This window comes from Colias eurytheme, chromosome 25 (assembly GCF_061535395.1).
Source record: "Colias eurytheme isolate Ceu_HAF_F1 chromosome 25, ilColEury1 Martin Lab GWU primary, whole genome shotgun sequence".
NCBI lineage: Eukaryota > Metazoa > Arthropoda > Insecta > Lepidoptera > Pieridae > Colias > Colias eurytheme.
In genome coordinates this window covers 5,538,563-5,556,075 of record NC_143004.1, presented here as the reverse complement: position 1 = coordinate 5,556,075, position 17,513 = coordinate 5,538,563, and the positions used below count along the sequence as shown (strand labels likewise).

The 17,513-nt window shown below is 32.1% G+C and overlaps 1 long non-coding RNA gene across 1 annotated transcript; it reads left to right on the top strand.

Moving 5' to 3' along the window:
* The first annotated feature begins 12,002 nt into the window (after window positions 1-12,002).
* Window positions 12,003-13,346, top strand: LOC149897652 (uncharacterized). The gene is made up of 2 exons (XR_016458184.1): window positions 12,003-12,279; window positions 12,737-13,346. It is a non-coding gene; the product is annotated as an uncharacterized LOC149897652 (long non-coding RNA).
* Window positions 13,347-17,513: the final 4,167 nt, after the last annotated feature.

The following is a 17,513-nucleotide window of genomic DNA, read 5'->3' as shown; positions in this document are numbered from 1 at the left end:
TAGTTGTATACGTAGTACATATATTATTATTAGTCTGTGATAGTAGTAAGTGGTAGGTACCTAGTGGTCGCGGAAGAATTCCAACAAATACCCGCGGCCCCATCATTAACCTTTTGAACGCCAATGACATCTATAGATGTCATGCGCAATCGTGCCCTGTGCGCCAACGACACCTATACATGCCAAGAAACAGATCATAGATAAATACAAAATAAACATATTAAACCTTTACTTTTACGTGTTTTATTTATACAGTTTATGAACTGAATCCCCAGTTATTACATAATTGTACACAGTAAACAAAATTGCCAAGTAGTTATTCAAATATTTGATGACAAAAAATAACTTAATTAATGGCTAAAAAAGCATGTTCTCTCGCGCCAATGACATGTATACGTGCCTACTAGTGATGTAGTGTAATATTCAAGTAACTTCATTAAAATTTCAGCGAAATTACTCTAATTCGCTTAATTTTTGTAATAACTACAAAAAAAATATATAAGCTTAGTCACTGAGAAAAAAGGTAAATAATTTGGAAAATCCAAAAGTGCACGCCTCATAATTTTTTTTTAATAAATATTTATTAATTATTATTTTTGTTTATTTAATAACAATTAAACCACATCGAATCAGACCCTGAAAAATGAAAGGGTTCTATTCCTGAGCACACTCAAGCGTAAGAGAAAAAAAAAGACTCGATTAGTAAAGTATTTCGGTCGCTATCGTGTTAACAAGAAAAAGGATCCGCACATACAGACACACGGACGTCCAAGACAGAACTTTTTTAAACTGTTTTTTAACTAGTTTAAATAACAAAAATGACATCAAAAATATCATGAACGTTAAAAATAGTGTTTTTTCTTAATATGTGTGTGTATGTATTATCTTACAAGTGCAATGTATGATACATAAAGACATTTTAAGTTTGAAAAATCAGATGTTTTGCGCGAAGTGACAGTAGTACCCACCTCAACGCTTCGCTTATGAGGCGTGCAATACTACATTCTTTGGTATAATACCATATTGTCTATATTGTGGATATTGTTGATTTGAATATTTTCCTATTCGCCAATCATGCGCATCCCTAGCACAGTATCGATATGCAATCCCTTCTGCGCCATTGACATGAATAGATGTCGGACTGGTGACGTCGTAAGCGCGTGCCGTGTTGTTAAGTGCGGAAAGTTGTAAAAATATTTTATCGAGTAGGTATCTACCAATATTATAATCGCAAAAAAAGTTTTCAAAATTTATTACCTAATAAGTCTAATCAGTGCCTTTATTAGAATATTCTTATGATACAAATTGTCGCTATGTCATATCAAAATATGGTAATTGACCTAAATAGGTACCTACATATAATTAGTATTTGTAATAACTCAAGTATTAAACTAAATGATTGGAAAATAAATATGTAGTTTTAATGCAATTCCCTTTATTTAAAGGTAATAGTTGTTTTGATATTTACAAATAAACACTCCACAATAATACCTATAGTTCATATAAACTTAATAAATAAACTCGATAAGTTATAATAATATACAGCTAGGTACACATCCCTAATCAGAAGCGAGAGATTATAAAAAAAAGGATGGTTGCCCGCGCCATTGGCATGTATACATGCCAATGGGGCGTAACTGATAGAGAATAGTGCTGTAACTTGCTGCAATTTTATATGTATTTTTGTATCTCAAAAGGTTGATTTTCTTTGTTGATAGTTGCTATAAATGTGGTCTTAAGTTTTTACAGTAGGAGATGAGGTTAAATAAATATTATTTTTGTGTTATAAGCTGTTTATTCAAATATTCAGACGTGAATTATTATGTTTATCGATAACATCTTGGAATCCCTACTATTTTCAAGGTTATCTCATTGAATTTGTGGCTTGGCGTGGAGGGCACGGCGATGCGTTTTTGCTCTGGCGGTCAAAAGGTTAAAGCGGCTCGACGGAACACAGTGGGGTTTTAGTCGGTAAGAATCCGACATAACCCACGGCTCCTTCCCCGGGGGCCGTGGGTATCTTTGGAAGATTTCCCCACTATAAAAAAAAAAAGGTAGGTACCTAGTAGGGGAGACCGAGGGGTTTTGAAACAAAGGTGAGTTGAAACAGTCCCGATTTCTCGGAACCTAAAACCGTTAGCGATCTGGAATCGTTTTTTATAACCACCTCCCACAACCCGCTATCGCGTCAGTTTACGCCGATGACGTCAGTTATGCAGTTGTGTAGTTCTGAATGACATGTGCCGAAAATCGCTAAAAGTAAGTATTTCACGAATTTTTACGATGCTCGTACTTTATTAGTGGTTTTGTATTTTGAGTTGAGTTATATACGTTTTGAAATCTCATTATCTATAGATTCATGAAATATACTTGGTAAATTTGATTTCTGTGTATTTACTGCTTGATCGTGATTTGAATAAAAATTGGGAGGTTTTTTCTCACTGAGGTGTTTTGAAACAGACTGTTTCAACTCTCCTCGGTTTAAATTTAACATCTGATTATAGCTAAGAAATAAAAAGTACAAGGATTAATGCATTTTATTGTTGATTTAATGTGTTTATTTGTTTCAACATCCCTACTGAAGAAACTAAAGCAAGAAAAAGATCAAAACCAGGCAGTAAAACTAAAAAGGTTAAGGTTCTCAAAAAAAGAGAGGAAACGAAGAAGGTGATGAAGGAGAAGAGGATTAATCCTGCTGCATTTGCTGTATGGAGCCATATTCAAACTACTTGTCAGATTAATGTGTTTCCAATTGATCTTTGACATTTTTTTCGAGTATTTTTACTTAAATAATTTATAGCACTGATTGTAATACTTAAAAAAATTACTGATAGTTAATAACTATTTTATGTCAAAGATTTAGTTATATAAGATTGCAATAAAACATTTTGTTGATTCGACTGATTATAATTGATGTTACGCATAAGGCGTCATGTTAATTTTTAGTAATTATCGAGTTTATTATTTGTATTAGACCTACTTGACTGATATGTCATTAAAATATTACTAAAAAGGTTATTGATTACTTGAAAAGATTGATTTTAATTAAAACCTTTAAATCAAATCATCATTTTTATTTTGCAGCTCCCATTACTGCCCAAAATCGTAATGTTTCAACTCTCCTCGACCTCTGTTTCATCTTACCTCGGTATGAGGAGAGTTGAAACAAGTTGACTTGTTACGATTAAATCGATTTTTCACCACATTTTTCAAGGCTTACAGTTTCTTTTTGCTAACCATTCGCAAGTGTATAGAATAACCTATCGATTGGTACTAGTACCTCAAGATTTCTGATTATAGTTTGAGTTATATTAAACAAAACGTGAAAATTGTTTCAACTCCCCTCGGTCTCCCCTACCGCATCTATCCACATAATTATAAGTTTCCTGACATTTCAGAAAAACTAATTTCTAAAAGTCGATTGGATTCGTATAGTGGGTAGGTAGCGTAGGATGTTTCTACGTAAACTTTCATTTATTGTAAATATTTTGAAATATTTATTCTTGGGCTTAAAATGTCAGATGCAAAGGATGCAAGAAACCTATACAGTATACAGGTACTTCCTATTAATATTATAAATGTGAAAGTTTGTATGGATGTTTGTTACTCTTTCACGTAAAAACTACTGAACCGATTACAATGAAATTTAGCACACATATAGAGGGTAACTTTGATTAACATAAAGGATAGTTTTTATCCCGGAAATCCCACGGGAACGGGAACTATGCGGGTTTTCCTTTGCAAACGCGGGCGAAGCCGCGGGCGGAAATCTAGTAGGTACTTCATATATTTCTCCCGTTAGTAAGCGTTAGTTACTATTAAGTAGGAACCTATTATGTGCTTTAGTGGAGATGACCTAAATTGAATCTGACGGTAAAGCCAGTGTCCTGACTTGCCCCGGACGAGATCAAATAACGATTAGTTACATGCGCTTTTTACACTATCATTTTGAAATGATATAAGTAGGTACCTAACTCTCTATGCAATATTGTCTTCTACACTAATATTATAAAGAGGAAAACTTTGTTTGTTTGTTTGTTTGTTTGATTGTAATGAATAGGCTCATAAACTACTGGACCGATTTTAAAAATTCTTTCACCATTCGAAAGCTACATTATCCACGAGTAACATAGGCTAGGTTTTATCCCGGAAATCCCACGGGAACGGGAACTATGCGGGTTTTTCTTTGAAAACGCGGGCGAAGCCGCAGGCGGAAAGCTAGTCTGTTATAATTTGAATTATTAGTTGTATCGCAGACTACTAACTGAATAATAGCCATGAGATTTAACTGAGAGTATCCTGTTAACAAACCTAAGATTGATTAGTTTAACAATAAATAAAATACATTGTAGAGTTACTTACTAAGTACATTAATAATTAATTCTATAAAAAATAATTTAATTCGGGTGATTCTTTACTGCGACAGAGTCAAAGGGTATTTAATGATTTTTTTCGATAAATAAACATCTTATAATACAAATCATTATCAGAACAGTAGTTTTAGAAATTAGATTAGAAGGTAACTAAGTAGATAACGGACTTAATTTTCGATTTCTTGTCCTTAAAATTTTACCTTCATTTTAAATTTACATTTTATAGTCACACCCTTTTTCGATTCGTCTTTTATTCAGCAGGCATAATGTAACATAATAAAAGTAGTTTAATCTATTCTTCCGATCATTTGTAGATAGGATTACATATGAAAGCATAAAAATATTTCTGATTCAGCATGAATTCACTATCTAGATAAAACATAAGTGTAAAAATGTCAACAACATGTACCTAGAATGTAGATACTCCCCACTATTTTATCTGTTTGATTAATCTAAAGGCTAAAAGTTATTGGAAGTTATCCATATTTAAATTATATTCGTCCATGATAGGTATTATATCGGAAAGCAGTTCCTAATAGATGATTGTCGCTTTTTTTACAATAAATTAATACTAATCATAATACATAATATATTATATTCTAATGCAGATAATTTCTAAGAAACGTGACTGATTAGAAATGCGCAAATTATTATCGGTCATTCTTTTATTTAATTCTTGATAATCTAATTATGATTAATGCTACTTTATTACAGCTAAAAATATTTCGCCACTTAGCCCGGTATATCAATATTTGAGTACCTTGTTAATTACCTACCTACGTTATACCATGGACCAATATAATCTCAATATCTCTCTCTCTCTTACACAATAAAAATCAGATCAATTGCAATGATAGGTTTTGTACTTTTAATACTTACACATTTTTTGTACCTATTAGTACTATGTATGTATAATGTTCAACTTATAGGTATAGGTTCTGAAAGACGTTATTTTCAAACATAATAATATTATACTTGCATAGTCATCCTCGTATTTATCATATTAAACCTTCGAGCATTAAAATGCTCTAAATATTATGTCGGGGTTGTACCTTCTTATCTTCATGATACCTTAACTATATAGCTATAATTAATTATTATCGTTAAATACATAAGTAATAAAATAAAAAATCATATCATAAACTTATGATAATATCGGTACCAAGTACTATTGCTTTTATCGCGTTCATTATTATGAAATCATTGATTTGAAATCAGGCCATAATAAATTAATAAAGCAAATTTTGAGAATTAAATGAAACAATTGTATTCAAATCTACAAAATATTTTAATGGTACTCAAGCATTTATTATTATTTTACCTTTTCATCTAAAAATATTTAGATTTAATTGCAATTTGTTAGAATAATATAAATAATATAAGTACTCCTCACTCATGCAGGTTAGGTACGTTACCTGAAATGGAAGAACAAAAATCCCGAGAAAACCGAAGTTATTATCTAAAGTTTAAACTATTCCAGTTTGGTGCTAGTGTTTCCAAACTTTAATAATCTCTTATCTAGAAGGTTCTTCCGTAGTAATAACAAAATCGTATTATAATTTATAATTGAGTTTTTTTTTAAACTCAGAAAAAAATGTGAGTTTCTATTAAATATATAATGTTATAATTATTATAAAGTACCTTTTAAAAAATGTAAAATTTTTATTATATGAACAGTTGAGTCAATAATGTTTAATACGGAATTAATGAATGTTAGGAACTAAATACCTCAACTTTCAAAATTATCAATGCCCAAAGTAGCATGTATCATCTATGTTGTAAGTAGCTATGTTTAAATATTAATAAATACCTAGTCATCTTAATCTTAATACTATTATAAAGGCGAAAGTTTGTATGGATATATGGGTGTATGGACTATGGATGTATGGATGTTTGTTACTCTTTCACGTAAAAACTACTGAACCGATTACAATGAAATTTAGCACACATATAGAGGGTAACTTGGATTAACACATAGGATAGGTTTTATCCCGGAAATCCCACAGGAACGGGAACTATGCGGGTTTTCCTTTGAAAACGCGGGCGAAGCCGCGGGCGGAAATCTAGTAGTTCTATAAACTAAGATAAAATACTAAATTTTTAAAAAGCTCAGCTGTTTCAAAAGTTAGTAACTATGTACCTAGATAAGTAAGTATATTCTGGTATTCATAAGTACAATTTCAATAAATTTCGTACAAAATTCCAATGATTGTCTATATTCATTTATAATTTAACGTATTGTTCCAGTCATGTAATTGACCGTAATTTTAATGTAACCTTGGCATGTGGTAACTACCCCCCACCTTGAATTGTTTCATTGCTACAGAATTAAATATAAACTTGACTTTTGTCGCTGAGACAAGACACGGATGAAAATTTAATTACATGATCCTAAAACATCTTTATCTCTTTATTTTAGGATAAACAATGTGTTTTATTATGTGATTTATGAGTCATTAAAAACAATGTGGAGTGTAGTGTGAGTATGAGTCATTAGAATACATTCTTGTATATAATACTAGCGGTCCGCCCCGGCTTTGCCCGTGATACATGTTTACGTTTTCTCTACATAAGAACCATCCTCGTACTTCAAGGAATATAATAAAAAAAGAATTATCGAAATCGGTTCAGCCGTTCTCGAGTTATGCGCTTACCAACACATTTTGCGATTCATTTTTATATATATAAGAAAGAAGAAGATTAGATTTTATATATAGCATTTCAGTATGGTATTTACCACGGACATGTATCAAGATAGACTAAGCGAGTGTATGTACTTCCCGTGTCCAAACTACGTTATTGAAACTTACTTGACGCTGGCCTACACTCAGTCCGCGCTTGCAGTTCGCCAAGGAAAGACGTGAAGCTGAATAAAGTAAAATGCCGAATTGCGCCGTTATAAACTGTAGAAACTCCACAGCTGTGAGTGGCCAAGTTAGCAGAGATGTTTCCTTCCACCGGTAAGTAATTTTCTAATCAGAATATGCACTATTTATTTTAAAATCAAATAAAGAATATTTGTGGAAAACGATCGTGACAAACACGGATACCAAATCATACGAAATGATTCGGAATACATTGCGGCTTTTACTTGGCACGGTAAAGATCGCGTCGTATGATAACAAGCAATGAATAGCGTCTTCTCATTTTTCTGTTCTCATTTTTCTGTCCAATTTTGTGGTTAGTGATGTTCATTTGATGCAACAGTTCTCGATTCTAATCGATTTTATAATCGAACAGAAAAATGATAATTTGTAGGAGCAATTTTTCAGAAAAAAAGGCATAGATTTTTTTTGTCATTTAATACGACTTGACCTAGAACTTTTAAGTATTTTAATACAAAGGTACTAAAAATAAATATTACGACATGGACGCCATTAGTTAAAGTGTCATCTTGGGAGTTTTTTAAGAAAACTCCTTATTGCTTAGACTATGTTTGTTTTTTCAGTTTTCCAAGTAACCCGAACATAAAAGGAAAATGGATCGATGCAACGGGACATAAAGATTGATTGATTGACAGTTTCATTACTTTCTTTCGATGGCCTCTCTAGTACGTAGTACATGGTAACTCAATGGGCATATGTAAGAAAAAGCTAAAACACATTAGTTTACTTGTTAGAATATTAAAAGGTTTATAACTTTATTTTATCATCCCTCTGTCTATGGTAATTATCATTTTTCTGTCTTGAATCGATTTAGTAATCGATTACGATTCATTTATTTGACTACCTCTTAGACATAGATCTAGTTTGATCTGATTTCTTTCGATTTACTTCGATGGGATAGGACGATACTAGAATCGCCGCGCGAGTGGCGGCCTAATCGATTTAGCGTAAAATGAAATTAACATCACTAAAAAGCGCTCGTGACGTCATAACGCGTCAAGGTCAGTACAAAAAATATGACACGCTTGGTTTTCATACAGATCGCGGTACTTGCGTTGTCTACTTAAATATACATGTCTGTGGTATTTACTATCATTTTTTATTCATTTTAGTGGATATAGTTTTTCTTTTTATTAAATAATTTTTTAATATAACCGTCATGTTCTCAGTTTGACCGTTACCATGCTCCTAGTAAAATGCTGAAAGTATCAAGACAAATAGGTTTTAACTTACTATTACATAATCCGTTGAGTCTAAAAATACTTGTATATAAAAATAATGTCTGTCTCTAATTGTCTATATCCTTTATAAAATCGTTAACTATGTGATGATCTCCAGCAGGCAGCAGTGTTGCGCAGGAGACCACGAAGGTTTCCAAGTTTGTTCCAGCTATAACCAATCTTCGACAGTGTACAGGCAAATCTGGAGTGCACAGCTAGTTTCTAATAAAACATTATAAATTATAATCGCGTAAAACAAACAAGAAATCAAGAATGCGTACTTAACACTAGGCTATGACGATCAGACACTAGATAACCATAATATAACCAATAGATAGGATTGGATGATAACCGCTGAATTTTCAAGAATCTAGCCTTGAATGAAGGCTAATCGATTGTAGTAGCGTTTACTCAAATTGGTTTACTGGGCCATGGGACTGTGGTGCGGCAAAATCATTATGACATCATACCTATGCCGAATGCTATTGATGTTTGTACCATTTCATAGTTTTTTAAACAAGGACCTATTTTATAGAAACCCAATTTTGTGTTTGAACATTCTGTAATTCTTCAGAAATAAGATTGATTGAATTTCGCAAAAACGTATAGGTAGCTCGGTTTCGATGAAATTTTGTGCGTAAAATTATTTAAAACTAGCGGTCCGCCCCGGTTTCGCCCGTGGTACATATTTCGCAATAAAAGGTAGCCTATGGCCTTTCTCAGGGTCTAAAGATTATCTGTGCCAAATTTCGGTCCAGTAGTTTATGCGTGAAAACCTGAAAAATACATACATACAAACCTTTCCTCTTTATAATATTAGTATAGAAGTATAGATTACGATAAAATGCATCCGTTCCTAAATAATTCGGTAAAAACCTTCATTTTTGGAATGTCCGCTTAAAAATCCCTAGCAATCTCTATTATCGCCTATTTGACAAGTACATGTCTTGTCCTTGTCCTCGGCTCATGATAAGGCTGTTTTTATCTATTAGGTATTATACGATATATTCTTGTTGCCCCGGTAGATGTTGTTCTGTCCTATTGCCACTTTTTCGTGTTTTCACTCCATAAATACCTGCCTTGGTCGAGTCTTACGCTGAGCCTTTAGAGATAAATTGTTATTACATTTTTAATGCAGCATACCATAAAGCAGAAATACTGGAAATAATGCATATATGTATATATCATATATATATGTATATTAAAGACCGTAAATTTAAAATAATATATACGTTTCAAACGATACGCAAGGCATATATTATTGGTGTTGCTTAGTTGTCATGGAAATTATCATGAAAATGAGTTCAGATGTTTAGATGTGAGTGTCAATATAAAGAAAAAACTCTACTATTTTATAGTATTTTAATAGAACTGATAATAGGTATACATAAGCTACGTATGTAGGTACATACTTCATAACCTACATTATTACATACCTACCTACACAAGGGAAATGAGACGCAGGGTGAATTTCAAGGGACTATATTCCCTTGCTCCCTTTGGAACTCCGTAACGATGTAATGTTACACGTCTTTATAATGACTTATTAACAACTCAGATAAACTATAGATACATGTGTTGTAACTTGAAGAACCTATCTAGAGATTAATTGGTATATTATGATATTGCTTTCCGAACCGGTGGTAAACGGTGAAACTATGTTATGACGATTTAAAAGTTCTTCTAGAAGAAGTCTAATTGAATGAACAAATGTTTGATTTTCAGTTTTTTTTAAATACTACATAACTGTACAAACGGATTATATCATGTATTGTCATTGAGTTACTATGTAGTACGTAGTACATTGTAACTCAATGTGTATTGTATTGTATGTTATATAGGTACCTACATAAGGTGCCCTATTATGTCAACTGATGTAAAAAATAAAATCATTGAATAAATAAACATGAATGTAATTCATATCAGCTAATACTTACTAACTAGATAATTGTTTCAATTATGGCAAGTTTAAAATATCAGAATGTGTTTTAGCAATCCGCCGCGACCGTTTGAATAATTTTTACATTCACCATCATGTGGGAAGTCACGTCCTTACATCGATTATTCGTTATCTTATCAACAACATAAAACATGCACTCGGTATTGTTGTAAAAACGTTAACAGTTAACACATTATTTTTAATTAATTTTCCATTAGTTCATACTAACGAATTCGCTAGCTAATGAGATGATTTTTAACCATGAAAATTTAGAGTATGTGTGTCAAAAACACATGGACGAGTGAAATTTAATGTTAGAGTACTTATAATTATTATGCCTTAAAAAGTGTACCTAAGCCTAAAAGTCTCTATGAACCACTGAACCGATTCTGACGCACATAAATAATTAGATCTGAAATTCTTGTTTACACAATTATAAATAATAGTTACCTATCTGACAATATTCACAAATAAGCCTGAATATTATTTTAAAAATCAGGCAATAAAACCTCTAACCTACCCTGCGATATTTATAGTGATATTAAAAACCGGTCGTAATATTATTAAGACGTGACCTTTCAACAAAGTATTATTTCAAACAAAAACTTTTTTATTCATGTAATCTTTTGCATGTTTTTATGAAATCACATCACACACTACCACACAATAATAAATTTATTTCATAAATCCAATACAAAATTTATTAGATGACAAGGTATATTTAAAGTTAAACTCTCTACAATTCTAGATTGATTCGTATTTAACGTATTTAAGTTTTATTAAATAAATAAAATTTTCCTCTTCACCGAGAAGGGATTAAACGTAGGTAGTACTACCACAGGTACTACAGTACGTAAGTACATATTTAATTATCTAAAAATTATGGAGCTTTTAGTGTTTGGTCACGATGATGCATAAAAAGTAGGTATATCTATACTAATATTATAAAGCTGAAGAGTTTGTTTGTTTGTTTGTTTGAACGCGCTAATCTCGGGAACTACTGGTCCGATTTGAAAAATTCTTTCGGTGTTAGATAGACCATTTATCGAGGAAGGTTATAGGCTATATATCATCACGCTACGACCAACAGGAGTGGAGCCACGGGGGTGAAACATCTTTTGAAATTTACTAATTTTTATCGTGTTTTTAGCAAATAAAATCAGTTTCTTGAGTTAATGTGGTCTTCAGCGTCTAATTCTGCGCCTTTCGCCTGATATCGTTGCTTGATGGTATGCGATTACCTACACACATATGTGCCTGTACCGCCAACATTTGCAGAGGTGCGAATGATCTGCGCGGCGCGTGTCTAGCGATTAAAACGTAGTCATGTTAAATGAATTAAAAATTATGTGTTAGTGTACTGTTTAGTAAATACAGTCTTTTGACGTCAACTATCTTCAAACATAATGTTATTTTAGCTTGATTACGTATGTAGGGTATGTATTATTTACAAATGCAATGTGGGCTCCAGATGCAGACGAAAAATTCCTGTTGAAATACTAAGTAGGTATCTACCTATAACTTCGCTCTCTACACTTTTCAATCTCAATTGTGTTATACAATATCTAGGTTTATTACAATAACTTATATGTAGTAGGGTAACGGCACCAGTGGTCAGCCAGGCACCAGTGATCAGCCTATTGCGTTGTTTATTGGCCATAAATATCGCTGTAATCAAAATAACCAAATCACGCGCACTTAAATAGAAGCTCTGTTTCGTCATTGGTTCATGCATCACGCGATAGGAGCAGCAGGGGGTCAGGGGAGAGAAGTAAACACGTTCATACAGGTGCTGTCCGCCGACAAGAGCAGAAGTGTCATGTCTGCAATATTTTTTGTTTCACGTGGTGCTCTTTTGAAAGGTGAGAAATAACATATTTTAGTATGAAATGTGATTGTGTTTTATAGGTAATAACTTTATAGATTACTTAGAGCATTTAATTTTATGAAATTTGATAAAAAATATTGTTTTTTTACTTAAAAATTTGAGGGGCTGACCATTGGATACCGATTTTTTATGAAAGATCCAATGGACAGCCCCTGGGGCTGATTACTGGGATTATTCCTAATTGTTAGAAAACCCAGTGGTCAGCCGCAATTCAAAATATTTTTTTCAAGCGGCTGACCACTGGGTCTCAATCTGTGGTCTCAATGATCCAGTATTCAGCCACGATGTTATTGAAATAATATTTTAAGTATAAATGCGAATGTTTGTGTTTAATTCTATAAGTAATACTTCATGTTAGTTAAGTTTTACCTGAAATAATGGTATTATGTGTATTCATATCCAAAAGTTATTATTGTTCCCTTTTTTTCTAGCTAAAAATGCCGCCAAGACAACAGTATCCTCCAGAGAAATCCTCCGAAAGAGATCCTCCTGTGGTTGATTATAATTATATATATTGTGGATTATAGATACATCAATAATATTATAAACTAATATCGCTGATTTCTTTAAAAATAATTATTGCTGTTATTATTATAAATAATAAGAAGTTCCTAGAAAATAAGAAGACACAAAGAGATTGTAATAGTATGCTTAAAATAATATTTGTATTATGTGCGATATACATTTTTTTGTGCTAAGTGAATCGTTGCTATAAAAATGTGATTAATATAGTTGATTTTGATATAACATTGTTTATTTTGATCTCATAATTAGTTATACTTACTAAAGGCTGAACACTGGGTTCAACAAGGCTGTTTATTGGTTTTTAGAGGCTGTTCACTGGGACACTGGGCCATTTTTTGTTTAAAATTAATTATATATTTTACTAAGAGTATTATTGTTTTTGATAAACGCTGATTCGAAACTACAATAAACAATAAATCCATACATGTTGTACGTTTTTTGATTCGACGATTGTTGTAGAAATGGCAATTGTCAAAACTTCAAAAAGCTGTTATGAGGCTGACCACTGGTGCCGTTACCCTACTTGTCCTATTTATTTATTTATTAATCAAAATGTAATATGATTAACATTTTACCTTCGAATATATTATACTCATTGATGTAAGTACTATATTATATTACTAATAGAGAGGTATAGGATTCTAATGGCCAAATGATAGAATGAACATGTTTGTAATTTGTATTATATCAAATATTTACGAATGAAGGTCATTGGCCTACTGGTACAAGGACAGCTACAGGGACAAAAAGAACAATAGTAGTATAATTACAGTGTAGGTATTTTATTTATTTTTCATGCGCGACAGGACAGGGCAAAAATAAACATACAGACTATAATATATAATCAGTAATATAATATTATCTGTGATATTACAATATATACGTAGATTGAAATAATAATAGCTAAATGGATCGAATAAATAACGATTCAAAAGTGCTTCTAGAAGAAGTCTAATTCAATAAATAAATGTTTGGGTTTGAAAATCAGCAATTATCGTTGTCCGTCGTTTGCACCTCAAAACAAAATCAGTATAGTCCCTCAGGATTTTTCCTTACAGGGGCTAAAAAAACATTTATTGTAGAAAAATATTTCTCTTGAAAATATTCAAGCAATTTTTAGCAGTTAGTAACTAGATATGATATGTAACTTTTATTATGTGATATTTCTTCTTGGTCAGTTTCTCATTCACGTTGATTTCTCTTTAAAAAGTAGCAGAAACACCATATTAAAATGTGAAGTAACTAAGTAGGTAAGTAATCTAGTAATTTAACTTTTTTAAACAAAATAATCTAGTTATTCTAGGATTAATGCACTGCTTTGTATTCCATTGCAAGCAGGCTATAAAGAATGCGGAATCTCATAGTGCAATTTATAGCGGGAACGGTTGTAGGTACTTACTGCTTTGTAACGCTCTTGTGCATTTTGGTTGAGTTTTCTAAGCTCAAGAGAAGATTTAAACAAGAAATATAAATAATTTGTTAATTTATTTATGTACTTAATAAATTAATCTTTCTTTTTTAATTCATGCATAATTACAACGCACGCTGTAAAGTGATCGAATCATCGCGATACATAAGAATAATCGCAGCGCTTATCAAGATTAATCGCATTGAAAATCTAATAAAATGTCTTTAAATTTTATAGTTATAATTTCGATAATGATAAGAGACGACATTGAATTTTGGACTCATATATAATATAAGAAATAAAAACTTCCGGTAAATTACACACGTAGTTACATTTAGTAAGTATTAGGTAGTTCCTAGAAATGACAAATTAAAAAAAATAGAAAAACTTCGATCACGAGGTCGGATTCGAACCTACGTCTTTCTCCCATTCCGGGGCGACACCTGACTTCTCGGCCACAGGTGATCTCGCCTGAGCAATCAAACTTCTTCTACTCTTTTCCGTTTTATGTAGCTTGGTATTCTTTATGAATTTCTCATTTGTAAAGCTATAATTTGAATGCTATAAAAATAAATTTCATACTAGTAACATAGTCTGTTAGTACATTTAGTTCATACTACAATATTGCTATGTCCTTACGTCTTAATGCTCACATTAACTCCAGCCTACGCAATAGTTTTGGCTGAAAATAAGTAGCCACGTTGTGTCTAGACAGAAGAAGACAAAGTGGTAATGGACTAATAAGCTGATTATATACTATGTCTTCTAGGTCACGAATCATGCTACGGGGTCGAATGGTTAACAGTAGTGTTGTGTTCCGCGGTTTTACCCGCATTGCTCCGCTCCTGTTGGTCTCAGCGAGATGATACATAGCCTTCTTCGATAAATGGGCTATCTAACACCGAAAGAATTTTTCTAATCGGACCAGTAGTTCCCGAGATTAGCGCGTTCAAACAAACAGTCAAACAAACTCTTCAGTTTTATAATATTATAGTAGGTATACTACAATCTATAGATTGTTTATAAGTATAAGTATAGATTTGTGGTCACATTAGAAAGAGGATTATAGAAATGTTTGCATTTCAGATAAGTATTTTAAAATCAAAATCCGCAAAAATTTTATTAAAATCGATCCAACGACTTTTCATTGGCATCGCTTATCATGGCTGAAAATATGTTAGTTTAATGTCAATCGCTAAGAAAATATTGACGAATGTTATTACTTACCTACTGGAAAAATAAATATTTAATTACCTACTACATTAATTTAATTGAAAAACATCATATCATGGAGTAATGGTAGTTATATACATATTAATTATGTATTGTAATTTTTAAAGTAGAAATACATAGGTAATAATTAGGTAATATGATTACACGAAATGATACAAATTTTGGAGGAATTATTTTGGCGTCAATATTTTGTGACGAAAGAAATAATATCACATATTATGATAAGATAGGTAGCTAACTAACGCACGGGTAATAACTAATGACAATTTACATCGTCTACTAGCTGTCCGCCCCAGCTTCGTCCATGGTACATGTATACGTTTTCTCTCCATAAGAACCATCCTCGTAGACGTACTTCAAGGAATATTATAAAAAAAGAATTACCGAAATCGGTTCAGCCATCCTCGAGTTTTGCGCTTACCAACACATTTGGCGATTCAGTTCTATCAAAGTTCTGAATACAATTTTCTATCAGGATGATCATTATTTAGAATGAAAATACAGAGGAAAGGAAAGGTATCAAAAGAAGAAATGCGAAGTAATGTAGCTAAAATAATCTAAGACTACGTTTTATTCGTTGATTTTTTTTTTCTAAAGTTAGGTATAATTTAAACTCGTCAAGGTTGTTCATAACAATTTATTTGTAACGTACACATTATAGGTATACAGTTGAAATACGCAGTAGGTTTGCAGAAAAATCATTGTTCTTAGTTTTTTCTTCGTATACGAACGAAGAATGGAAATTTTCCTTTGGCGCCCAATTTTCTTAACTTCGACATTGTAGATGACCTGCAATTTAAATACAAAAGTAGCAAACATTTGTAACTAGCGGTCCGCCCCGGCTTCGCCCGTGGTGCATATTTACGTTTTCTCTACATAAGAACCATCCTCGTACTTCAAGGAATATAATAAAAAAAGAATTATCGAAATCGGTTCAGCCGTTCTCGAGTTATGCGCTTACCAACACATTTTGCGATTCATTTTTATATATAAGATTATCACACAGTTACTTTTACTCAGTTCGTTAGAACCCTAACAAGATGCAAATTCTTTGAGAAAACAGGAAGTTTATGTAAAATAGGTACTAAGGTAAAGACTTAAGTGCATTTTAACAAACCAAACCGATTTACATTCGTTTGTATTTTCCTTCCTCTTAAATGTAATATCTGCACGGATTTCCTCACGTTCTTTGAGGAATAAGATGTTTTAAAATGAGTAGTATTTTTTTGAGATATCAGGAAAATATTCATAGTAGTTAAGTACATAAAAAGTCGTCATTATGTCCTAGGCACGTTTGCTTTATAGACAATATGTAAAAAAATAATAATAAAAAACAAGGTAAGTAAAAAAAAATAAGCATAGGTAGGTATTGTACATACCTATTATCCCTTTCACACCTAACTAACTACCTAGGTGTGAAAGGGATAAAAAAACATACAGGCGTCATTCAACGTCATATTTTCTTGTTACAAGTTAATTTTCATACTGAAATCTCCAGTGTATTAGATTTAAGCTTCTTGGGTCCAACACATAGGTATACTTAGGTCCTTTGTTTCGCCTTTTTATTATTCTATAGTCTCTGCCCCATGGTGTTAATGCCCAGTTAGGGGAAACATGGTCTTTATTATAAAAAGTCCCCTGTTTATATCCTCTGTGTGTTCTTGTAGAGAATTTGCGTCAACAGCTGCGGCGATTCATGGAAAAATGGAAAGAAATATCAAAGAATGTAAACGTTTTCAGTTTGTTATATTATCTACATAGTATTTTATTATCTGTGATATATCTTTCCCTATTACAGTATGAAGTACACATACCTACTGATTATGAACAAAATATAGGTATAATATGGGTTTAATTTTGTAGTGAAGAACACCAGCTACAAGTGATACATATAATATGGTAGATAATATATTATGGGATTGCTGATAAACGTTCAATTGGTATTTTAGAATAATAATCCGTTTTGTAGATGTTTCATATCAGACAGACATTATAATTATATTTGTAAAGATGGATCTAAGAATCTATCCCAATGAATAGGC